We start from the raw sequence: 23,418 nt of genomic DNA, 5'->3' as shown, positions 1-23,418 counted from the left end.
AGCTATGATTAAGTTATGCTCTGTACAAAATTCTACAAGGCGGCTTCCTCTTTCATTCCTTCCCCCCAATCCATATTCACCTACTATGTTTCCTTCTCTCCCTTTTCCTACTGACGAATTCCAGTCACCCATGACTATTAAATTTTCGTCTCCCTTCACTACCTGAATAATGTCTTTTATCTCGTCATACATTTCATCTATTTCTTCATCATCTGCAGAGCTAGTTGGCATATAAAGTTGTACTACTGTAGTAGGCATGGGCTTTGTGTCTATCTTGGCCACAATAATGCGTTCACTATGCTGTTTGTAGTAGCTAACCCGCACTCCTATTTTTTTATTCATTATTAAACCTACTCCTGCATTACCCCTATTTGATTTTGTATTTATAACCCTGTAATCACCTGACCAAAAGTCTTGTTCCTCCTGCCACCGAACTTCACTAATTCCCACTATATCTAACTTTAACCTATCCATTTCCCTTTTAAAATTTTCTAACCTACCTGCCCGATTAAGTGATCTGACATTCCACGCTCCGATCTGTAGAACGCCGGTTTTCTTTCGCCTGATAACGACGTCCTCTTGAGTAGTCCCCGCCCGGAGATCCGAGTGGGGGACTATTTTACCTCCGTAATATTTTACCCAAGAGGACGCCATCATCATTTAATCATATAGTAGAGCTGCATGTCCTCGGGAAAAATTACGGCTGTAGTTTCCCCTTGCTTTCAGCCGTTCGCAGTACCAGCACAGCAAGGCCAGATCAGTCAATCATCCAGACTGTTGCCCCTGCAACTATTGAAAAGGCTGCTGCCCCTCTTCAGGAACCACATGTTTGTCTGGCCTCTCAACAGATACCCCTCCGTTGTGGTTGCACCTACGGTACGGCCATCTGTATCGCTGAGGCACGCAAGCCTCCCCACCAACGGCAAGGTCCATGGTTCATGGGGAGGGGGGGGGGGGAGATCATATAATATTACAGATCGTATAATATGTAATTAATATTTATTTATCATTTATCACTATACTGCTCTCGAAAAAAGAGCTCTAACTAAGCCAGATTCTGATGGGATTCCAATTCGGTTTTACAGAGAGTACTCTATTGCATTGGCTCCTTACTTAGCTTGCATTTCTCGCGAATCTCTTGCGCAACGTAAAGTTCCGAGCGACTGGAAAAAAGCGCAGGTGACGCCTGTATATAAGAAGGGTAGAAGGACGGGTCCTCAAAATTACAGACCAATATCCTTAACATCGGTTTGTTGCAGGATACTCGAACATATTCTCAGCTCGAATATACTGAATTTCCTTGAGATGGAGAAGTTGCTGTCCATGCATCAGGAAGGCCTTAGAAAGCATCGCTCCTGCGAAACGCAACTCGCCCTTTTTTCACAACATATCTTGCGAACCATGAATGAAGGGTATCAGACGGATGCCATATTCCTTGACATCCGGTAAGCGTTTGACTCGGTGCCTCACTGCAGACTCCTAACTAAGGTACGAGCACATGGGATTGGTTCCACAAATATGTGAGTGGCTCGAAAAGTAAAACCCAGTACGTTGTCCTCGATGGTGAGTGTTCATCGGAAGTGTGGGTATCATCTGGAGTGCCCCGGGGAAGTGTGGTAGGTCCGCTGCTGTTTTCTATCTACATAAATGATCTTTTGGACAGGGTGGATAGCAATGTGCGGCTGTTTGCTGATGATGCTGTGGTGTACGGGAAGGTGTCGTCGTTGAGTGAGTGTAGGAGGATACAAGATGACTTGGACAGGATTTGTGATTGGTGTAAGGAATGGCAGCTGACTCTAAATATGGATAAATGTAACTTAATGCAGATGAATAGGAAAAAGAATCCAGTAATGTTTGAATACTCCGTTCGTAGTGTAGCGCTTGATACAGTCACGTCGATTAAATATTTGGGCGTAACATTGCAGACCGATATGAAGTGGGACAAGCATGTAATGGAGGTTGTGGGGAAGGCGGATAGTCGTCTTCGGTTCATTGGTAGAATTTGGGGAAGATGTGGTTCATCTGTAAAGGAGACCGCTTATAAAACATTAATAAGAGCTATTCTTGAGTACTGCTCGAGCGTTTGAGATACCTATCAGGTCGGATTGAGGGTGGACATAGAGGCAATTCAGAGGAGGGCTGCTAGATTTGTTACTGGTAGGTTTGATCATCACGCGAGTGTTACGGAAAAGCTTCAGGAACTCGGGTGGGAGGCTCTAGAGGAAAGGAGGCGATCGTTTCGTGAATCACTACTGAGGAAATTTAGAGAACCAGCATTTGAGGCTGACTGCAGTACAATTTTACTGCCGCCAACTTACATTTCGCGGAAAGACCACAAAGATAAAATACGAGAGATTAGGGCTAGTACAGAGGCATATAGGCAGTCATTTTTCCCTCGTTCTGTTTGGGATTGAAATAGGGAGAGAAGATGCTAGTAGTAGTACGAGGTACCCTCCGCCACGCACCATATGGTGGATTGCGGAGTATGTATGTAGATGTAGATGTACCATAACAGGCAGTTTCTATAATACATGGAGCGAAGAATAAGAAGAAAATGGTTCAAATGGCTCTGAGCACTATGGGACTTCACTTCTCAGGTCGTCAGTCCCCTAGAACTTAGAACTACTTAAAACTAACTAACCTCCGGACATCACACACAGCTATGCCCGAGGCAGGATTCGGACCTGCGACCCTAGTGGTCGCGTGGTTCCTGAGTGAAGCGCCTAGAACGGCTAGGCCACACCGGCCTGCCCTACTGTCGTTCAAGATCATCCACACGAGAAAGAATCTTAGGGGTCAGACCATCTGCAACTTCTCACAGCACAGTAAGTAACTTTCGAACCAATTCACCATGCAGGTGACGTAATTGTACATGAATGCGTTAAGGCATTGATCTCATTTGATCTTGAGGCAACTCTCTTGGTACCACTTATTCCAAGGTTCCTTTCTTATACATTTGCTCTTCAAATCCCAGTTGGTCAGAGTTGAAAAGTTATTCCTTACTGCTGAGATTACTTTGTTTATCTCATCTACAAATTTGGAGACAGTTCCGCAGTTTGCTGTGCATGTTAAAGTTAATGCTTTTTTTTTTAATTTCGCCGTCTTACGTCTTCAAATTCTGTACCACTGTCTGAAGATAGGCAACCATCCACTGGTTCCTTAGAAATTACTTTACTCTGTGTCGCTCGCAGTTTAATGTGCATCCTGTAAATTGTATTAAGGATCCTTGAAACGCGAAAACATCAGTTTTTGCAACAAGTGCGCCTTGTCCTTCTCTGAGTATCCGTAGCATTTCTTTTGCACTATTCAGTGACACTGCTGAGGACTTATCCAAAATCTGTTCATAATTCTTTTAAGTATGCACCAGATGATCTTCCATGTACGTAATTATGTTTAATACCCTATCATTGGAGAATGATTGTCGTTTACTACGTCCCACTGGAGAAGGGACTTGTGGCTCCATGTTCGGACAAGGATGATGAACTACATTGCTCGATATCTGTTTCAGTATCACTTACAATTGTTAAGCACGTATCGTCATCATTGTACTCCTCAAGTACATTTCCCGTGCAGTCGAGTGTATAAGATATCAAACATTTCACGAACTCATCTAGCAGAGACGAATATTTCATCTGCCACTTCTTTCTAACTCTGCGATATCCCTTGGGTCATTATAGACCGAAACACCTTGTCTGATGACATACGAATTTGTGACTATAGACGTGAAGTGATGGAAATTTATTGCTATGTTTGCTTTGTTTATCATTGCCATTGCTCCACTTTACGTCACCACCACTATCAGTGTAGCACTATTGTGAGTTACTAGTCAATTAAGCAGTTCAACTACGCTACGTAGGCTCATGCTGTGCTCACCATTGTACACCTCCAGTTTCGTTCCCTGTTGCCATCAGCAGCCAATACTGTGGTTGCATTGAAGTCAATACAATTCAAGAGGCTCCTTGTGAGATACGTGAAAAGGTGCAGCATCATGCATGTCGTTTTAACATATAGTATCTTTACTAATAACTCTGTTCGCATCACATTTCACAGACTGTGTAGAAATATACCACTGAATATATCTGCAAAATTATATCACTGTATAACACATTGTTAGGGATATATGACGTCATAGAACTTCAGCTGCGTGAAATCTAAATTGCAGGACGAAATTCTCTGACGTTTCAGCTGAAATATATGTACAAATATAAGTGAAATGACACGTGGGTACTGTTCTCAAAGTCAGGATCGATTTCTGCTAAGTGTGGAACACGTATTGCTATATGGAAAGAAATACGTGGGTGTAAGAACCATGGAAACCTTATTGTGGTGGGAGTGGTAACATGGAGAGAGAAAGGGAGCGGAAGGGATGAACAGAGAGATGGCAGGACAGTATATAGATACAGATACGAGGGAGGAGAACAGATGAACACAGTTAAGAGAAGAGGGAAATGGACGAAGAGAAGAGGATCAGATGAACAGAGGAATGAAAGATAAGGCAGGGGGGAGAAGCAGATAAGCAGATATACTGAGGGAATGTTGGGAGGAACAGATGGGCAGTGAAAGGGATAGTGGCACATAGGCAGTGGCGTTGGGGGAGGTGGATGGAAAAAGATGAGAAGAAGAGTATGGGTAGATAGGAAGGCTGAGGAGATAGGCAGAGAGGGGAAGAAGGAGATGACCTACCGTAAATGGAATGAATAAGTACCCGGGCAATACGAGGTACTCAGCTGGTTATTAATATTTCAAAACACCCGCACAAAGTAGATACCAGTAACTTGATCTACAAATGAGGATCAATAATTAATTGAACACATTTTGTTTCTCGGCAAATTTTGGCTGAAACAATGACGAATTTTTTGTGCAGCATCGTGTAATATTCCTGCTTCCGTGCCCGTAGTTTCAGGAAGGTCCGATTGGTGGCGGTGCTATGCGTAGGCTTCAAAATGGCATCTGTAACAGAGGTGCGTCCCAAACGGAGAGCTTCTTTAAGTGGAAAATAGAGCGTCGCTGATATTCAAGGGCGCTTGAAGAATGTCTACTGAGACCTGGAAACGAACAAAAGCACACTGAGTCGTTGGGCGAGGCGTCTGTCATAATTACACTGCCATGCGAGTAGGGGGTCGATTTTAACTGAAGGTTAAGGGGGGAGGGGGAAAGGAAAGGAAAGGGAAGGAATTCTTCATGTCAGCTGAATCGGTAATTTATGAGGAGTTACCAGCAACGAATGAAAATATGTACCAGACCGGGATATTCTGCATTCTCACGAAATTCCAATCAGCAACTTTCTCCTCCGAATGCGAAAATATTTTGTTGACACCGACTTACATAGGGAGGAACGATCACCAAGATAAAATAAGGGAGATCAGAGCTCGTACGGACAGATATAGGTGTTCATTCTTCCCGCGCGCTATACGAGATTGGAAAAATAGAGAATGGTGAAGGTGGTTCGATGAACCCTCTGCTAGGCACTTAAATGTGATTTGCAGGGTATCCATGTAGATGTAGTATACAACAAGGTCACGCAAACCTGTCCGATTTCCCTTTGTTCGGCCGACCGCTCACTGCTGTGACTCACGCGTTGTTGGAACGCCGTTCGAGGTAATCTACCGATTACAGTCAAACACCTCGCTACTCAATTGTACATCTCTGTTGGTAATTCTGACACATTCGTCCACTAGTTGGGGTCCAACAATTGGGATACTAAAAGGTGTATGCCCGCTGGTTTCATCGCCGTCTGACGGAAGCGCAAAAGACTAACGTGTTTGCTCCGATAAAGTATAGATCTACGGAAAGCAGTATGTGGATGACGAGGAAATTACCGATGTAGCAAGACATGGGCTCCAAAGTCGACCAGCAGAGTAGTACCATACGGGCATACAGACCCTCGATATAACTGGCGTAAGCCCGTCGCACTGAACGGAGATTACGAAGACAGTTAGGCTTTTGTATCCAAAAGTGTGTGGAATAGTGTTTTGGAGCACTGAATAAAGTCATACTGCCTTTAGAAAGGAAAATGTTTTGCATTTCTTAGTTAACGTCCCTGGCGCTTCTTGCGTATAAGGATACATTACGCAGCAGCTTTTCATTCTGATATTCATGTATCGCACTAGAATGTTGGATAGCTGTGCAAAGATTGTATTACGCCTCGTCTGGGTGGGAGAAACGTGTGCCAGCACTTACCGGTACGCTACAGCTGTAGGCCCTTGGCCCGTGGAAAATACGGTACGTCGTTCCGCGGCACGGGTCGGGATCCCGTGGCTGTCATGCGAGTAGGGGGTAGATTTTAACTGAAGGCGGAGGGGGGAGGGGGAAAGGAGAGGAAAGGAATTCTTCATGTCAGCTGGATCGGTGCTTTATGAGGAGTTAGCAGCAACGAATGAAAATACACAACTGGCCATTGAAATTGCTACACCAAGAAGAAATGCAGATGATAAACAGGTATTCGTTGCACAAATATATTATACTAGAACTGACATGTGATTACATTTTCACGCACTCTGGGTGCATAGATCCTGAGAAATCAGTATCCAGAACAACCACCTCTGGCTGTAATAACGGCCTTGATACGCCTGGACATTGAGTCAAACAGAGCTAGGATGGCGTGTACAGGTACAGCTGCCCGTCCAGTTTCAACACGATACCACAGTTCATCAAGAGTTGTGACTGGTGTATTGAGACGAGACAGTTGCTCGGCCACCATTGACCAGACGTTTTCAATTGGTGACGAATCTGGAGAATGTGGTGGCCAGGGCAGCAGTCGAACATTTTCCGTATCCAGAAAGGCCCGTACTGGACCTGCAACATGCGGTCGTGCATTATCTTGCTGAAATGTAGGGTCTATCAGGGATAGAATGAAGGGTAGAGCCACGGGTCGTAACACATTTGAAATGTAACATGCTGCTGACATGGTTGCTAAGAATTTCAAACCTCCTGAAGAATGGAAAGGTCGGTGGGAAGCAGTGACAGATGTGCACCTGGATAACATCTTCTCAGGTGCTAAACTTCCAGGTGGTTTCGACTTACCACGCAAGACCTGGATTACTCTCAACAGAATCCGTACCGGCCATGGCCGATCCAGGGATGCTCTCTTTTAAGTGGAAGAAGCTGCCTGATCCAGCTTGTGACTGCGGGGCTCCATGCCACACTGTTCACCACATTGTCAGTGAATGGAGGATTCCAGCCTAACACGGCGCCACAGCTGACTTCCTGCTGACAATTCCAGATGCTGTGCGCTGGATTGAAGGACTGGATATTCAGTTGTAAAGACAATCTCAAGTTTCTTGTGCGTCAATATGTACATATATATAGGTAATTTAATTTCGTGATATGTCTGTATTAGCTATACGCTAAATAATAATGAAATGTAACGTCCACTGTTCAAAGTGCCGTGAATGCGAACAAGAGGTGACCGAGACGTGTAACCAATGGCACCCCATACCATCACGCCGGGTGATTCTCCAGTATGGCGATAACGACTACACGCTTCCAATGTGCGTTCACCGCGATGTCGAGAAACACGGATGCGACCATCATGATGCTGTAAACAGAACCTAGATTCATCCGAAGAAATGGCGTTTTTCCATTCGTGCACTCAGGTTCGTCGTTTAGTAACCATCGCAGGCGCTCGTGTCTGTGGTGCAGCGTCTCCGAGCTGATAGCCCATGCTGCTGCAAACGTCGTCGAACTGTTCGTGCAGACGGTTGTTGTCTTGCAAACGTCCCCATCTGTTGACTTAGGGATCGAGACGTGGCTGCACGATCACTTACAGCCATGCGGATAAGACGCCTGTCATCTCGACTGCTGCCGGCCGCGGTGGCCGAGCGGTTCTAAGCGCTTCAGTCCGGAACCGCGCGACTGCTACAGTCGCAGGTTCGAATTCTGCCTCGGGCATGGATGTGTGTGATGTCCTTAGGTTAGTTAGGTTTAAGTAGTTCTAGGGGACTGATGACCTCAGATGTTAAGTCCCATAGTGCCCGGAGCCATTTTTGAATCTCGACTGCTAGTGATAAGAGGCCGTTTGGATCCAGCACGGCGCTCCGTATTACCCTCCTGAACCCACCGATTCCATATTCTGCTAACAGTCATTGGATCTCGACCAACGCGAGCAGCAATGTCGCGATACGATAAACCGCAATCGCGATAGGCTACAATCAGACCTTGATCAAAGTCGGAAACGTGATGGTTCGCATTTCTCCTCCTTGCACGATGGATCATAACAACGTTTCACCAGGCAATGCCGGTCAACTGCTGTTTGTGTATGAGAAATCGCAAACTTTCCTCATGGCAGCAGTTGTAGGTGTCGCTGCCGGCGCCAACCTTGTGTGAATGCCCTAAAAAGCTAATCGTTAGTATATCACAGCATCTTCCTCGTGTCGATTAAATTTCGCGTCTGTAGCACGTCATCTTCGTGGTGTAGCAATTTTAATGGCCAGTACTGTATGGACGAGACCAGGATATTCTGCATACTAGGCAAATGCGTTAACCACTACCCGACGTGGACAAGGTGTTCACTGCAGCGGTGCGGAACACCTCGGCACGCCCATCGGCCGACCCACACACCCGTCTATCCGCAATCCCCGTCCATGTGCCACTTTCTCGCTACTTGATATTCCCGTAGGAGATGGAACGCCATTGTGCTTTCGCACTGAAAATGCTGGATCCATTGCCCATCGAAGCGAATCAACTACGTGAAAGCGTGGAGTCTTTTCCTTCGGACGTGTCCCTTCCTCCCACATTCACGGAATGGAGCCGATGCTTTCAGAAGGATATTTTTTTTTCTTTATTGATTTTCAATTCCCCCCGAAGGGGGTGGGCTGGCAGCAGCTTACTACGCTGCTCTACAGCCTACAGACTGTTTTTTAAATAAAGGAAGAAGAAAGAAACAAGGAAAAACAGGCGATAAAATGGTGATTTAAAGTGTAAAATGGTGTCAAATTGCGGAAAGTTAAAACAGAAAGCAAAAGGGGTTGACAATGTAGATAAAACACACAGGAATCAGACAAGTAACATGGTAGACACACAATTAAAAAACATGGCGACAGTCTGGTTTCTGTTCGCAAGAGATAAATGGCACAACCAGCGACAGTATGATGGCCGTTCGCAACCAGTCCCAAAAAACACAACACGGAACACTCACTGTAAAACACGCACTGCAGAACACTCACTGTAGAACACTGCACGAAAGTGGCAGCACAAAGACGACACTCCTGAGCCAAAGGCATATGGGGGGGGGGGGGGACCTGCAGGAGGGGGAAAAACAAGGAGGGAGGAGAGGAAAAAACGAAAAGGGGGGAACCAAGGAGGGAGAGGACTAATAAAGGAAGAGAAGGGCAGACGCGAGAGGGAATGAGAGGAGGCAGAGGAGGGAATTGGAAAAGGATGCGGGGGAGAGAAGGGGGCAAAGAGAGGGGAGGTGGGGAAGTCAGAAGGATAGCGCTGAGCAGCTTATCAACGGCCTCACGCTAGTGAATACCGCGAGGACAAAAAATGGTTCAAATGGCTTTGAGCACTATGGGACTCAACTTCTGAGGTCATGAGTCCCCTAGAACTTAGAACTAGTTAAACCTAAGGACATCACAAACATCCATGCCCGATGCAGGATTCGAACCTGCGACCGTAACGGTCTTGCGGTTCCAGACTGCAGCGCCTTTAACCGCACGGCCACTTCGGCCGGCACCGCGAGGACAGACATACCTTTCGCCTCGGTGTAGAGGATGTTACAGCCACGTCACGTATCTTGGGCTCGTTAGCTGCAAGAGACGCAAACGGTATGCCAGAGGCACTCCCCGCGAGTTTTTATTTCACATGCAACCGTGGCGGGCTGCTTGTTAATTAAGAAAACTGTTGCGTTCTGGCTAAGGCAGCAACGCCCTCTAGCGTTAGCCTCGGGAGCGCCGCTCACGGCTCTCCTGAGTCGGACGGAGCCTTTGTGGTGGTGTGTGCGGTCGGCTGTAGCCATGTTATCGTCTCTGAGCGTAGCTAAGAACGGCTTCGTTTTCTGATCTTTGTTTTCGGGCGATTCCCATTAAAGAATTACGTATTTAGAGAGTGTTGATTAACCCGATTATCTTCCGGCTGTGGATGTTTGTATGTTCAATAATGTTGTAGTTTTCTGCTGGTATAAACTATTCTTAACGGGGGGGGGGGGGGGGGGGGTGGGGGGGTAGGACGTCAAACGGGCCGACTTGGAGTAGGAGAGGCACCACAGGACATTTTAATTTCCACTCTCTATACTTTTACTACTTTTACAAATAAATTGATTCAGAATTAACACTCATAGCAGTGGAAGTTGGAAAACATAACGAAGTAATTTTTTTTCCATGTGAAATTTCATATTTTTTTTTTACTTACTAATGGCAGCATTTGTTGCTACAGGTACACTTTTCTTCATAAGTAAGAAAGATGGTTCGGTGAATTTTGCACAGCATACAGACCATAATTAAAGGTGTATGAAACTCTATAATTTTCCAAATCGATGAAAAACTGTAGTAAAAATTGAGGTAATTTATTTCAAAATTTGTGTTTTTTCTGAACATTAGTTTAAAATACAACAGATCATTCGTTTTTCCATAAATTAAATAAATTCTAGTGTTTCATACACTTGTAAGTATGGTGTGTATGCTGTGCAAAATTCATCGAAGAATCTCTATAACTTATGAAGAAAAGTGTACCTATAACAACAAATGCAGCTATTAGTAAGTGAAAAAATGATGAAATTTCACATTAAAAAAAATTATTTTGCTATGTTTTCGAACTTCCACTGCAACTATTGTGAATCCTGAATCCTTCCTGGTGACGCTCACAAAGTTTTATGAATTCAAATCTAAAAGTATAAACGCTGGAAATTATAATGTCCTGTAATGCCTCTCCTGCTCCAAATACGAGCGGGTTCTAGGAATTTATCAGCCTTGGTGAAGTTTTATTGTGCTTGCATACTTTCCCTTGAGACTAACGGCTTTGGTGTTTGTTAATGGGTAGTTAAAGTTGCTCTCGTTGTTGGAGGAGGAAATTAGTGTTTAACGTCCCGTGAACAAAGTAGAAACGGAGTACAAGCTCTGTTTATGGAAGGATGAGGAAGGAAATCTGCTGTGGCCTTTCATAGGAAACATCCAGGCATTTTCTTGATGCGATTTGGTTAAATTATGAAAAAGCTAAATGAGGATTGCCGGACGCTGTTTGAACCGTCGTCCAGCGGGTTGCGAGTCCAGGGTGCTCACCACTCAGCCACCTTCTTCGGTACTTTAGTGACTCTTCAAATATTTATATGGTTCTAGGTGCTGTGCCGATTATAAAGTATGGCGTTCTGATGGTACTACGGGTGGAAATCCACCGGACTTAGTAATATTCATGAGGATGGGTTCGATACAGCAAAAGAAGATCCGTTGAAGGAGATTGCCTTTACTTGCTAGTATATCCTTAAACTGTGTGTCATTAAAAAAAAGAAAAACACTTTCAAAGTACTATTACAATCTGTGAAGTAGCTAACAACAGCAGCCCCTGACTATCAACGCATTCTGTGAAAACCACACATCAATGACATTTTCCATTTCCGCAATATTTGCGGCGAAAGTTATAGCTAATTCACCATACACCGGGCGATCAAAAAGTCAGTATAAATTTGAAAAATTAATAAACCACGTCATTCAAAGTATGTGTGTCAATTTGTATCTCTCTATCTACATTATTCCGTGATTTATTGAGTTTTCAAATTTATACAGACTTTTTGGTCACCTGGTATATATAATGGAGAGCCAAAGAAAATGGTACAGGCATGTATATTCAAATACAGAGATACGTAAACAGCCAGAATACGGTGCTGCGGTCGTCAACGCCTATATAAGAAAAATGGCTCTCAGCACTATGGGACTTAACTTCTGAGGTCATCAATCCCCTAGAACTTAGAACTACTTCAACCTAACTAACCTAAGGACATCACACACATCCATGCCCGAGGCAGGATTCGAACCTGTGACCGTAGAGGTCGCGCGGTTCCAGACTGTAGTTCCTAGAACCGCTCGGCCACCACGGCTGGCCCTATATAAGACTAAAAGTGTCTGGTACAGATGTTAGATCAGTTACTGCTGCTACATTGGCACGTTATCAAGATTTAAGTGAGTTTCAGCGTAGTGTTGTAGTGGGCGCACGAGCAATGGGACGCAGTATCTCCAAGGTAGTGACATAGTGGGGGTTTTCCGTACGACCATTTCTTGTACCGTGAATATCAGGAAATCCGGTAAAACATCAGATCTCCGACATCGCTGCGTCCGGAAAAGATTCTGCAAGAACGGGACGACTGAATAGAACCGTTCAAAGTGACAGAAGTGCAACAATTCGCAAATTACTGCAGATTTCAATGCTGCACCACCAACAGCGTGCGAAAATTCAACGAAACATCATCGATATGGGTTTTTGGAGCCGGAGGTCCACTCGTGTACCCTTAACGACTGCACGTTGCAAAGATTTACGCCCCGCCTGGGCCCGTCAGGATCGACATTGGACTGTTGATGACTGGAAACACGTTGCTGGTCAGAAGTGTCTCGTTTCCAACTATACCGAGCGGATGGACGTGTACGGGTGTGGAGACAGCCTCATGAATCTATGGACCCTGCAGATCAGATGGGGAGTACCCAAACTGGTAATGGTGTGAGACGCGTGCAGTTGGAGTGATATGCAATCCCTAATACGTCTAGATACGATTCTGACACGTGATACATACATAAGAATCCTGTCTGATCACCTCCATCCATCAATGTCGATTGTGGTTCAAATGGTTCAAGTGGCTCTGAGCACTATGGGACTTAACTTCTGAGGTCATCAATCCCCTAGAACGTAGAACTACTTAAACCTAACTAACCTAAGGACATCACACACATCCATTCCCGAGGCCGGATTCGAACCGGCGACCGTAGCGGTCACACGGTCCCCGACTGAAGCGCCTAGAACCGCACGGCCACACCAGCCGGCAATGTCCATTGTGCATTACAACGGAATTGAGTAATTCCAGGAGGACAATGCGACTTCCCGGACGTGCAGAATTGCTACAGAGTGGCCCCAGGAACACTCTTCTGTGCTTAAACACTTCCGCTGGCCACCAAACTCCCCAGCCGTGAACATTATTGAGCAAATCTGGGATGCCTTGGAAAGGGCTGTTCAGAAGAGATCCCCACCTAGTCGTACTCTTACGGATTGATGGACGGCCCTGCAGGATTCATGTTTGTCAGATCACTTCAGCATTACTCCAGACATCAGTCAAGCCCGTTCCCCGTCGATTTGCAGCACTTCTGCGTGCTCGCGGACCCCTACACGCTATTATGCAGGTGTATCAGCTTCTTTGGTTCTTTAGTGTATAAGTAAGATCACACGCACCTTTACGATGATCTTAAAAAGTCCTTTATGATAACTGGTGTTGGTACTGTTGATACTCCAAAATCTACCAGCAAAGAAACACTACTCGTGAATGTCCTGTCATTAGGGACGGCGAATGAGTTCACACTGATAAGAATGGGCGTAGCATTGTTCCCTTACTTTATCAATGTGCCGAATTCTGCCGCCAGAGCTTTGCGTGAAGGAGGGGAACACGTAAATCTGAATGGGTGAAAGGAGATTTCGTCGCCGTTGCTCCCGAAAGAGAGTCCAGCGCCGTAACGACTGCAGCAGCTCGTTCGGTCGATGGACTTTGCGTTGGATCACTGAGCACAGAAGAGGGATCGGAGCAGCGATACCGCAGGTAAGCCCAGGGGCCGGCTGGAAGTCTCCAGGGAAAGCGGGGCGGGGGAACAGCCGCCTTTCCCGTCCACGAAAACTTCCGCATATGCTAGCATGTTCACAGTTTGACCGGTACAGGGAGTTTTTTCTGGTATGTCTTCTCAGAATTTTGATTTTAGGAAATTGTTACATCTTGTGGCTCGTTATGGAGTGATAACGTGAACATAATTAATTCAATTTGTTAACCTGCTTGCTTCTGTTTTCGTAAACAGTGGTTCAGAACAGTGGAAAAGCCTATAATGTGCAATTTTACTAATAAGAAATTATCCTGTTTCTTGTAGGATGTTATACAGAGGTTATGATTGACGCTGCCGCGGAAATACCTTGTCACCTTCATTGTAGCTAACGAAAAACAAAATTATGAAACACATAATTGCACAAGATCGCTGAAGGGTGGGTTATGTTTAAGGCAAAGTGGGACGAATGAAACAAGCTGTCACGGTGAAAGAGAGCGTGTACATAAATTATTGACGTAGAGTTAGTTATCTTCCATCATAGAATGTACCTTGGGACAACTTCATTGTGCAGCCGAAAAACATGGAACGGGGGACACCGGACAGAAAAATCTAATGGATGTGTGGACTGCGATGCAGAACGATCTTAAAAATTATTTTGACAGATAAGGTAAGAGATGAGCGGCCATTAGAAGATTGTTCAGATACTATACTGAATGAAAAACCTTCAATGGTGGGATTATAGGTTAGTGATACATTAAGTGAAATATTTTAGGACACTGAAATATATAGACAGTATGCTCGTACATTTGGTCTAATAAGAATGCAGAAATCAAAAATCTGCCGTGGTGTAGGAAGTGTTGTAGGTTGCTAAAAATCATTTCAAAGACTGACAAATATTACAAAACGAAGTCAGAACAGTTGAAGTGCAATTATAGAGAGGGCAAATCTTCACCTCGGCATCAACCAAATGTTTTGCGCTTCTTAGCACCTAGTAAACAGACTACTGCATTAACATACGTACAACATGCTGTAAACTCACCAGCAAACCAAAATGTCTTAGAAGCCATAATCCACTGTATTTTTACAAATATTTCCCCTTGCACATTACAACTGAACTTTAAATACATATTGTCCCTACCACTCTGAAGAATTTACGCATCCACAAATTAGAAATCATGTTACTTCTGTGATTTTTCATTACGGTACTTAGTTCGTTCCTCATTTATCATCATATATCTTGTAGCAGGGGAATGATCTTGACAAGTGCAAAGTACCTTCCGTTGCTTTTAGTTTATTAGAGCTTCTTAGACATCGTCAGAAAAAAGTATGGAAGTTCTTGTGCCTGTCGTTCTGGAGTTTTTGTGCAACATGTAATCGAGACATTTAAAATCCATTTTGGAACTGATCGATCGATAGACCACATTATTCGGTTTGTACGAGAAGTCACACCTGGAATCCGAATTTCAGTAAAAGTTGTTACTGTCACTTGCACTGAACACTTCACAGTACACATTGTCATTGGCGTGCCACCCATTCATTCGCTGTGGCTTGTACGTGAAATCCTTGCAGCTGACACGACGAGGCAAGCTGGGTGTTTCAAAGTGTTCTCGCTTCCACGTAGTTGAAATGATCGCTCCAATAGACATCACCTTAACTCCTTCTCCCTGCCCGTCCCTCCTCCCCCTCTGAAAGCATGAAACAGTCTGCAGCGCGAAATCGAAAATCGCGCGACCAGGCAAGACGGCTGAAAGACGCTCCACAGTCGTTGCTTCCCACTCCAGAGGCAGCAGATTTACGCTCCAGTAACTTCCACACTCGCCACGAAGAGTCCACCAAACCGTGCATTTTCATCGTTAAGGTAGGGGCTGCGTATCCAGACCTCTGCACAGCCTAGCGTGCAATCGCCTTCTTGTTCAGTGCTTCGGCACTCATGTCTGACAGTTTTCTTCTTTCACAGTAGACACTGCAGGTATGTCACAGCAGCTTTCGCGTTTAGGTTTATGCAGGTTTTCACGCACAGAAACGTCACTCATTTACATCTATATCTCCATATATACTCCGCAATCCAACATACGGCGCGTAGCGGAGGGTATCCCATACCACTGAAATATTCCGCATAAAAATATTTAAAAGATCTTTTAAATTTCTTGAACGGCTACATGTTTCAAAAGAGACTTTTATCACTCTTACCTGTGTGTGTGTGTGTGTGTGTGTGTGTGTGTGTGTGTGTGTGAGTGTGTGTTTGTGTGTGTAACACCATAGCTCTAATGCTCTACTGATTTATTATGCCTTTTGTTTTATTTAATGTTACATCGTTGAGCTTCTGTAAATGTGTTTGATTGAATCGATAACAAAAAATTGTATACTCCTTTCTTTGTAAAAACTATGATGTCTTTTAGAGTGTAGGAAATGTAATCTCTGTAATATGTACATTATGAGTCAATTATATGTTTTGTCTTTGTAATATCATCTCTTTGGTTATCATTAAAATTAAATAATTTTATTTATATAATTTTGTGTAGAACTACCAATATGTGCAAATGTTCTGTTTTATTTAATATGTTTGGTTGTTGTTATGTAATTGCTGATCCTCACTTAGGGTTCTTAGTTATTTTGTATGTAAAAGGTGTTGTGGTTCCCCTCGGGAACGGAAGCATGCAGCGCTCGCAAATTGTGGTTGGCCTGGGTAGAAAAAGTGGAACCAAGAGTCAGTCGGGGACGAGCTACCAAACTATAAACTGCTCATGTAAAAGTTGTGTATTGTGCTGGTTCCGAAAGAGGCTTTTCCTGACGCCTTCCAATGCCTCGGATGGATGGATAAAGATCTGGAACTATTCTGGAACTGGTATCTATCATCGCCACCAAGAAATGACACAGTCCAGCACTTCTACTAGCAAATCACCTACCAACATGCAACCGACACTACATTGCGCAGTCACTGCAATGGAACGCTACAGTAATGTGCAGTGAAGGATCAGCTCATAGGATGTTATAGTGAACCCAAATATAAGGTAAAATTTGACTGAACTCTTTTACCTACTGTGATTTATCCTCAGTCACATATCCACTTAGGGTTCCTCCCACACTAAAGTATTTACCGAGTGTCCCTTATTGAAGGCACATTAAAATTAATATGGCATTAGAGTGTGCTAAAATTAATATTGTTGGTTGAAAGGATCTTACAAATATCTCAAATTTATGTTTCACTGCAGTAAAAGTTCTGAACTGCAACTGTTGAGAGTTATATGTTCATGCTTGCTAAGTATTTGTTTCTCTAGTGTATTGAAAGTGTGTTTAGTTTGCTCTGCTACAGTGGTCAAGATTAAGGGCCCAACTCCATTGAAAGTAGTTCAAATGCACAAAGTTACTTAATTATAGAAAGTTTTAATTACTCTTGCTGTTCAAGTCAAATTCTGTACAATATTCGGCTCCTCTTGTGTATTAAAAATGCATATTAATGGCGTAACAGGACCCACAGTTTGTATATTGTTCTCATGCTAGATAACGATTAATAGAAAGACCGCTATTTTTGAAAACAATAATATCTTTATTCAGTGAGAAGTAACTTGTTAGTGAATTCCATTTAACTTTATTTCTAAATAGAAAAGTATTTAGCTGAGAGAGACTTGACCTGTGACCAGTTCATAATTTTCCAGTGAACTACATTTACAGTTTTATGTCAGCTAGGAAAATGTTTGAAAAGTAATACTGAAATTATTTCCGGTTTATGATTCTACAGTGAATATTAACAGTAATGTTATAAAGACCATTCAGTTTGAATAAGCCCTGAAAGTAATTGTGTGTAGTGTTATAAGGTTATATTTATGCAGATAGTTTGTTCTGAGCTGGTAGCTCCAACCTTAACGTGAACATACTGTATTCAGGTGCCAGAGTTCATTGCACTCGCGTGTGGCAAAGTATAAGTTGTGTTTGTCCGTGAAAGTTACTCATACCTTTTTTTTTTAAACCAGAATGTCAATCATTCTCTTACCTAATTAGGATGTCGACCATTTTCCTTGTTCTTTGAAGAGTGTAGATAGGTAAAATACAGAAACGTCATGGCAGATTAAAACTGTGTGCCAGACCGAGTCTCGAACTCAGGGCTTTTGCCTTTCGCGGGCAAGTGTTCTACCACTGAGCTACCCAAGCATGACTCACGCCCAATCCTCACAGTACCTCGTCTGCTACCTTCCCAACTTTCCAAATGCTCCTCTGCGAACCATGCAGGACTAGCACTCCTGAACTAAAGGATATTGCGGAGACATGGCTTAGCCACAGCCTAGGGGATGTTTCCAGAATGAGATTTTAATTCTGCAGCGGAGTGTGCACTGATATGAAACTTTGTGGCAGATTAAAACTGTGTGCCGGACCGAGACTCGAACTCGGGACCTTTGCCTTTCGCGGGCAAGTGCTCTACCACTGAGCTACCCAAGCACGACTCACGCTCCGTCCTCACAGCTTTACTTCCTTCCAAACTTTACAGAGGCTCTCCTGCGAACCATGCAGGACTAGCACTCCTGAAAGAAAGTATATTGCGTAGACATGGCTTAGCCATAGTCTAGGGGATGTTTCCAGAATGAGATTTTCACTCTGCAGCGGAGTGTGCGCTGATATGAAACTTCCTGGCAGATTAAAACTGTATGCCGGACCGAGACTCGAACTCGGGACCTTTGCCTTTCGCACGCAAGTGCTCTACCACTGAGCAACCCAAGCACCGAGTTCGAGTATTGGTTGGGCACACAGTTTTAATCTGCCAGGAAGTTTCATATCAGTGCATACTCCGCTGCAGAGTGAAAAGCTCATTCAGTTAAAATATTGTTTGTTCCTGTTTAAATATTTGCTGCATGGGATTAGCTGGGCGGTCTAGGGCGCTGCAGCCATGGACTCTGTGACTGGTCCCAGCGGAGGTTCGAGTCCTCCCTTGGGCATGGGTGTGTGTGTTTGTCCTTAGGATAATTTAGGCTAAGTAATGTGTAAGCTTAGGGACTGATGACCTTAACAATTAACTCCCATAAGATTTCACACACTTTACGTAATTATGACTTTCACTTCCGATAAGCCTCCTCCGTTAGGTACAACACGGTCAACATAACAAAATTCCTCTCAGAGGGTAACACTGCTCTGTTGCTTTTACCATAATTACTTTAACAAGATAGCTTTTATACCACGACCTGCCTCCAGCTTCAGGGTTATGGTATAGCAATAGTGGACAGATGTGTTATATGGGGAGTATAGTGTACTGTTTGTGTTGTATGATGATGATGAGGGAATGAACAGTGTGAAACCCGGAGCTGGCATGTAGGCTACTCCTCTCAAATAGCACCAAGGGGGACGCCAAATTTAACTTCCTCATCTGATGGATGGATCGCCATCAACAGTGTCACACACCCTCACTTTTGTGGCGCTATGGAGAGGTTTGGTACTTAAACCAGGACACTGGTGCAAAGTCCGGTGACCAGGACGTTTAAGCCATCATCTCTCGTCCCCTTCCGACCAAATACTGGTAGTGAAGGTTTTTTTTCCACCAACAGGATTCGAACCACCTTATTCCCAGATCGAGCACCACCACACAAGCGTGCATTAGTAACCTCAGCCACGGAGGCAGGTATAGCATTATTGTACCGAAGGATCTCTTTTTAGTCTGCGACTGTTACTTTAAATACCATTCTTTCAGTTAACAATATTGTGAAAAGGAAAGTTACCACTCACCATACAGCGGAAGTGCTGAGTCGCAGACAGGTACAACAATGAGACTGTTGCAAATAAAGCTTTGGCCATTAAGGCCTTTGTCAACAACAGACGACAGACACAAACAAACAAGTGAGTGTGAGTTGGTGTGTGTTTGTCGTCTGTTGTTAACAAACGCCTTAATGGCCGAAAGCTTTATTTGTCACAGTCTCTATGTTGTACCTGTCTGCGACTCAGCTTCTCCACTATATGGTGAATACCAACTTTCCTTTTCATAATATTGTTGCATTCCATCATGGATTTTCCATTGTTTCTGTTTTCAGTTAGCTCATTAAACAAGATTAATAAGTGAAATTCGTTTCCGTATCTGTTATTATTGTTAGCTTCAAAAGAATTTTCCGATCAGGAGGTGAGGCAGTGCTGACACACTATCCTCACAAGCAATAAATTTCTATCGTCAGTGCCAAACGATGCTCGATGATCTATAAATAGCAACGCCAGTCGCCAGTGGATGACTGCGTACTGGCGAGCTACAGCGGTGAATCGAGCTACAGGCTGTGGCTATTGGATGGGAGAGTTTGGATATGTCAAGCAATGAATAATAACGTCGTATGTCTGCTTGTATTTATTAACAATTTAATTGCTACCAGCTTCGGTGGTCCATTGTACAGTCATCAGGCCCCCTGATACAGCACATATAACATTAGCATTACTTAGCCAAAATGTAGATACATCTAAATGTCGGTATTACAGAACATATTTAAATCAAAATATGTACTATGATATATATAGTCATGATATATATAGTCATTACTATTATTATTATTATTATTATTATTATTCTTGATTGTTATAATTATTTTTTTATTTTTATAATTATCTTTGTACTACTGTTAGAATCTCTATTTTTTTCTTCAACATTAATACTGTATAACACGTAATATGTCCATAATGTTCTGTACAAACTGAAATCCGTTCAGTCTGAGTATGCCTGGTTAGGTGTAAGAGAGGGCCTGAAGGCCCCAATCTTGCCAGGTAAAATAAATGCATAAATAAATAAAAAAATATATACTGTCGCCCATGACAACGGCCTCCCTACCACAAAAGATAGAGGGCTCTGCTTTATCCACAAGCGATGTGAAAAATGAATGTAACAACAGTTACCCGAATTTAAAATAATTGCAAACTTCTCGAGGTTTAACTAGTTATATGTATTATTTATTATGTTTTATATTACAACTGAAAGAAATTTTAAAATTTACGATTTCTTCCTTAAGCATGTAACTACCTTTGGTCACCGTAGAGGGCGTTACCGTCTGCCCACGTGCTGTTGGAAGTTATTTAAGCTCATGCAGAGAGCCAACCATGCATAGTTACCAACCGTGCACAGGCAGGGTGACGACTCCAGCGAGCGACCAAATGGGTATAAAAAGCTGTGCATTTATGTAACTTCGACTAATTGCTTGTAGATTACGTACATGACTACTTACTAATATTATAACTTTACAGTGTAGATTCCCCTGAAGATAACCCCATCGCGGGTTGAAACCGGTTGGCGGCAAAATAAATAATGGTTCAAATGGCTCTGAGCATTATGGGACTTAACACCTGAGGTCATCAGTCCCCTAGAACTTAGAACTACTTAAACCTAACTAATCTAAGGACAAGATTCGAAACTTCGATCGTAGCGGTCGCGCGGTTCCAGACTGAAGCGCCTAGAACCGCTTGGCCACTCCGGCAGATACAATAAATAATGCGGTTGTGACAATTGATTATAAGTGAATTAACATAATTAAATAACTAATAAATGCAGACACGCAGATCACGGTATTATTGAATGTTTCACATGTTTTCCTCAGCTGCTGACACACTATCCATTTGTAGATGGAAGAACGAAAAGAAAGAATGGAACTATTTGTGTTTTGCGAGCGTTTGGAGTACGTTACCTGCTATCATTTATAGTGTCAACAACGAAAAACGGAGAAGATAGTATTAAAGCATGGATTGTTCTTCGTGGTTAATGTGTGGACCCCTTAATGCAATTCAGAAAAGCAAAATTTTTAGGGATATGAATACATTTCGCCGCATTATTTACTGCAAACGGTAGAGGAACTATTCGGGGACAATGACTATATCTGCATAACAATACATCCTATCATAATGTAGCGTCTATGACGCAATCGTTTGTGGAGATTAATATTCTTGAAATGGATTGTCCCTCCCATAGTCCGATCTGAACCCAATGGAACACCTTTGCCGTGAGTTAGAACGTCGAGTTCGCCCCAGAGACCAGCTAGCTTCAACATCACTACCTTCTCTGATTTCGGCTATTGGAGAAGAATGGGCTGCCATTCCTTCTCAGGCATGCAGATTCCTCATTGAAAGTGTCCATAGCAGAGCTCTAGCTGTCATAAAAACGAAGGTGCACACGCCCCCCTCCTCTCACCCAAACTAATATCCACTAACAGTAGTCCGAATACTTCTGTTCGGAGGATATAAGGTCTTTCAGAGGGCTAGTAATGATTCAAGTTTAACAACCTTACATTTATTATAATTTTTAAACCCAAACTTCGTAAACATTCTTACGTTGCATTAACTTTCACAATGAACTTAAGAGCTTCCTTCATTTCAAGTAGTTATTCTTCCGTAGTATTAAATTAACTTTAACCAACTTTAACCAACTTACAGTCAATATTCCCTGACTAATGACTTAGCCAATGCACAGGTCTCTCTAGCGTTCGAATTATAGTGAAAACAACTACAGCTATCTTCCGGGAGTGATAGTCCAGCAAAGTGTACAGAAGAGCTCGTGTGAAGCATTTTGGAAGGTAGAACAGAGTTACTGTTGGATGTAAAGCTGGATGGCTTCGACAGTTAACTCCGTAAGATCACTGCTCGTCAAAGGGAAGGTTCCGGCTTTGGTGCCTTGTATAGGACACAGTTTTAATCCGCCACGGAATTTACAAAATAGAGCACACCCACTGCAAGAGACAACTGCTTCTGAGATGAATGTTCCGAAACTCAGAATTACTCGGGCAGAAGAAAGAATAACATATTGACAGTATAAGGCATGTAAGAACTCAAGGAGAGAGAGTATATGGAAAGTGTAACTTGTCACAGTGGGACATGTAAGCACTAGTGGAATACGCTCTCATATAAATCTACGTAATGTCATCACACTACCGAATTATTAGGTCGTTATGCAAACCTATCTGATGTATGGTCTCACGCCGTTTATCTGAAATAGTGCTGTCGATGGAAACGATCCATGCAGAGTGAGAAACTTTACAGCGAAGTAGGAGGCTAGCTCGTTTTGAGTTACATTCTAGGGAATTTCTTGCCACAGTGAACACAACCGTGGAATGGGAGCTAGTTTTCATTTAATTCTGGGATAACATATCCTAGACAAAAAATGAAAGACTAGTGTAAAATTGAAGCATTGCTTTAAGTGTGTAGTGTAAATACAGCATGTTGCTACAGCACGCAGGTCTCTTTGGCTTGTTGGCTGGTGCACATTCGTCGACGCAACGAAAACCGCTAGCATTCATATCATTTGACAGAGAGATTTGCTAGGTATGTCCACATAGATAGCTGAATGGCTCCATAACACAAAGAAAGACGAATATGGAAATTAAACTAATTATTGAATATACTTTAGAAAACTTTCATAAATCTGCTACAAGCTGGTATTAATTGACCCAATACTTGAATTCACACGTTTTGTCAGAACGTGATAAAGTTGGCTTTTCACTCCAAAGAACTTTGTTGCTTTCCTACTCAGCATTGAGCTTGTAAGTTTCGTAGCGTGAGACGACGATACAAAAATAGTGATCTCACTCACATGTGCCAAAGAATTTATGTTAAAGACACCTTTTGCTCTTCAGTCAGTCTATATGACACAGTTGGGAAACAGGTTTTCTCCTTACCCAAATACTTGACATAGACAGTGATACGTCTGATGTTTCTCTTCCATAATTCTCCTGATACCAATTTAAGAGTCAGTTGTCAC

This window comes from Schistocerca serialis, chromosome 2, assembly GCF_023864345.2.
Source record: "Schistocerca serialis cubense isolate TAMUIC-IGC-003099 chromosome 2, iqSchSeri2.2, whole genome shotgun sequence".
NCBI classification, from domain to species: domain Eukaryota; kingdom Metazoa; phylum Arthropoda; class Insecta; order Orthoptera; family Acrididae; genus Schistocerca; species Schistocerca serialis.
This window is presented reverse-complemented; position numbering follows the sequence as displayed.